A 3912-nucleotide genomic window follows, 5' to 3' on the forward strand; every position below is an offset into this window, starting at 1 on the left:
TTTTTGTTTTGTAGGGAGAGGATTTCACCACATTGCCCAGGCTGGTCTTGAACTTCTGGGCTCAAGGGAACCACCCACCTAGGCCTCTCAAAGTGGTGGGACTACAGGCGTGAGCCACCACACTCAGCTGTTTTCTTTTTTTCTTTTTCTTTTTTTTGAGATGGAGTCTCACTCTGTCACCAGGCTGGAGTGCAGTGGCATAATCTTGGCTCACTGCAACCTCCGCCTCCACGGTTCAGGTGATTCTCCTGCCTCAGCCTGCCTGAGCTGGGACTACAGGTGCGCGCCACCATGCCCAGCTAATTTTTGTATTTTTAATAGAGATGGGTTTTCACCATGTTCAGGCTTGTCTTGAACTTCTGACCTCAGGTGATCTGCCCACCTCGGCCTCCCAAAGTGCTGGGATTATAGGCGTGAGCCACTGTGCCCGACTCCAGCTGTTTTCTTAATTACATTTTTGAATTGTTCCATAATTGGACCTGGTGCGGTGGCTCAGGTCTATAATCCCAGCACGTTGGGAGGCTGAGGTGGGCGGATCACCTGAGGTCAGGAGTTTGAGACCAGCCTGGTCAATATGATGAAATCCCATCTCTACTAAAAATACAAAATATAAAAATTACCCGTGCTTGGTGGTGGGTGCCTGTAATCCCAGCTACCTGGGAGGCTGAGGCAGGAGAATCTGTACTTCAGCCTGGGCAACAAGAGTAAAACTCTTCAAAAAATAAATAAATAAATAAATAATAAGAAAACTCTCAACTGGTTTTGGTGAGTTGATCTTGTGTTCTGAAACTTTGCTGAATTTGCTTATTAGCTCTAGTAATTTTTGTATGTGTGTTATTTGGGATTTTCTATATTTATAGAGATAGTTTTGTTTCTTCTTTCCCAATTTGGTGCCTCTTATTGCTTTTTCTTACCTAAAGGCTTTGGCTACAACTTCTAGTAAGATGTTGACTACCAGTGGTAAAAGTGAACCTCTGTGTCTTGTTCCTGATCTTAGGGGGCGTATGATGATAACTATGGGTTTTTCGCAAATACCTTTTATTTTACTTATTTATTTTTTTCTTTTGAGACGGAGTTTCGCTCCTGTTGCCCAGGCTGGAGTGCAATGGCAGCATCTCGGCTCACCGCAACCTCTGCCTCCTGGGTTCAGGCGATTCTCCTACCTCAGCCTCCCAAGTAGCTTGGATTACAGGCATGTGCCACCACGCCTGGCTAATTTTGTATTTTTAGTAGATACATGGTTTCTCATGTTAGTCAGGCTGGTCTCAAACTCCCGACCTCAGGTGATCCACCCACCTCGGCCTTCCAAAGTGCTGGGATTATGGGCACAAATCACCACGCCCAGCCTAATTTCTGTTCTTTTTCTTTCTTTTTTTTTTTTTTTTTGAGAGGGAGTTTCACTTTTGTTGCCCAGGCTGGAGTACAATGGCACCATCTCGGCTCACCACAACCTCCGCCTCCTGGGTTCAGGCGATTCTTCTACCTGGGCCTCCCAAATAGCTTGGATTACAGGCATGTGCCATCGTGCCCAGCTAGTTTTGTATTTTTATTAGAGTCGGTGTTTCTCCATGTTGGTCAGGCTGGTCTCGAACTCCTGACCTCTGGTGATCCACCCGCCTTGGGCTCCCAAAGTATTGGGATTACAGGCGTGAGCCACCGCACCCGGCCTAATTTCTTTTCTTTTAAGCCACCTAGTTTGTGGGACTTTGTTACAGCAGCTCTAGAAAGTTAATGCAAGCACCTCCTATGTGCTAGACACTGCACCAAACACTGGAGACTTTAGTGGTAAAGAAGATGGCTAAGACTCTAGTCCTTAAGAGTGCTCAGGCCGGGCGCAGTGGCTCACACCTGTAATCCCAGCACTCTGGGAGGCCGAGGCGGGTGGATCACGAGGTCAGGAGATTGAGACCATCCTGCCTAACATGGTGAAACCCCGTCTCTACTAAAAAAAATACAAAAAATTACCCGGGCGTGGTGGCGGGCGCCTGTAGTTCCAGCTAATGGGGAGGCTGAGGCAGGAGAATGGCATGAACTTGGGAGGCGGAGCTTGCAGTGAGCCGAGATCGCACCACTGCACTCCAGCCTGGGCGACAGAGCGAGACTCCATCTCAAAAAGAAAAAAAAAAAGAGTGCTCAGTCCAATGAGAGAGGCAGACTTGTCTTTCGCTGTCTTTGCTATGAAAAGAATTCTGCTTTTCCCAGACGCTGCCTGGACAGATCTTAGCTCGGCATTTAAGGCCCATCCTGACCACCCTTCCAGCCTCTCCACTTTCACATTCCTCTAACCACTGTTTGCAGTTAACGTTTTGGAAACGATGAACTCTTTCTGGTTCACCAAACAGGCAACGTTGTTCTGTGCCTCCTCTGACTCACAATGAGCCAGTCACTTGTCTGTCTCCCCTCTAGATTGCAAGGATAGGTCTTATGGATTTTTATTTTATTTTTTTGAAACGGAATCTTGTTGTCACCCTGGCTGGAGTGCAGTGGTGTGATCTCAGCTCACTGCAACCTCTGCCTTGCAGGCTCAAGTGATTCTTGTGCCCCAGCCTCCTGAGTAGCTGAGATTACAGGCGCACACCACTATGCCCGGCTAATTTTTTGTATTTTTAGTAGAGATGGGGTTTCACCATCTTGGCTAGGCTGGTCTTGAACTCTTGACCTCAAGTGATCTGCCCACCTCAGTCTCCCAAAGTGCTGGGATTACAGACGTCAGCCACCACGCCCAGCCAGGTCTTATGAATTTGTAAAATCACTCATATTGCTTACCAAACTGCCTGGCACAAAGTGTTCAAAGGCTGTTGAAGAAAATGAGATTAAAACAAATCTAAAATGAGCACAAGAAATCTTTTTGAGGTCACGGTAATGTTCTAAAATTGGATAGTGGTGGTGGTTGCACAACAGTTTAAATTTACTAAACGTTATTGAAGTCTATGTATAAAAAGAGGTGAATTTTATACTATGTAAATCACACCTTAATAAAGCTGTTAAACAAAGTCAAGCCTAGGCCGGGCATGGTGGCTCATGCCTGTAATCTCAGCAGTTTGGGAGGTTGAGGCAGGCGAAACCCCCCTGGGCTGAAACGATCCTCTCACCTCTGCCTCCTGAGTAGCTGGGACCACAGGTAAGTGCCACCACACTTGCCTACTTTTAAAATTTTTTGTAGAGATCCCTCTGTTGCCCAGGCTGGTCTTGAACCCCTTAGCTCAGGTAGTCCTCTAACCTCAGCCTCTCAAAGTGCTGAGATTACGGGCATGAGCCACCACGTCTGGCTGTGATACCCATATTTTTACTGTACCCTTTCCATTTTTAGTTATGTTTAGATACACAAATATTTAGCATTACATTACACTTGCCTGCAGTACTCAGGACAGCAACAAGCTGTGCTAGTTTGTAGCCTAGAAGCAATAGGCTATACAGTACAGCACAGGTCTGCAGTAGGTTACACCATTCAGGTTTGTGATGTTTGCACAATGAAGGAATTGCCTCACAGCACATATCTCAGAACATGACTGTATCTGAGGGTTCCACATCTGTGGATTCAACCAACTGAGGATGGAAAATATTTTGGAGAAAAAAAAAATAAAAAGAAACAATACAAGGCAGGGCATGGCAGCTCACATCTGTAATTCCAGCACTTTGGGAGACTGAGGCAGGAGGATCACTTGAGCCCAGGAGGTCCAGGCTGCAATGAGCCATAATCACACCACTGCACACTCCAAGCTGGACAACAGAACAAGACCTTGTTTCAAAATAAAAATAAAAAGAAGGAAAGAAAGAAAATTCATAGAATGAACATTTAAGATTCGCTTTTCCATATACTGTTTTTAATATACACCAGTTTCCATATACACCAGTTTTTAAAATGTACAAAGAATGAAGACGAGTTTCTTGCTTCTCCGGCTCCTCCCCGTG

This window comes from Papio anubis, chromosome 17 (assembly GCF_008728515.1).
Source record: "Papio anubis isolate 15944 chromosome 17, Panubis1.0, whole genome shotgun sequence".
In the NCBI taxonomy this organism is placed as follows: Eukaryota; Metazoa; Chordata; class Mammalia; order Primates; family Cercopithecidae; genus Papio; species Papio anubis.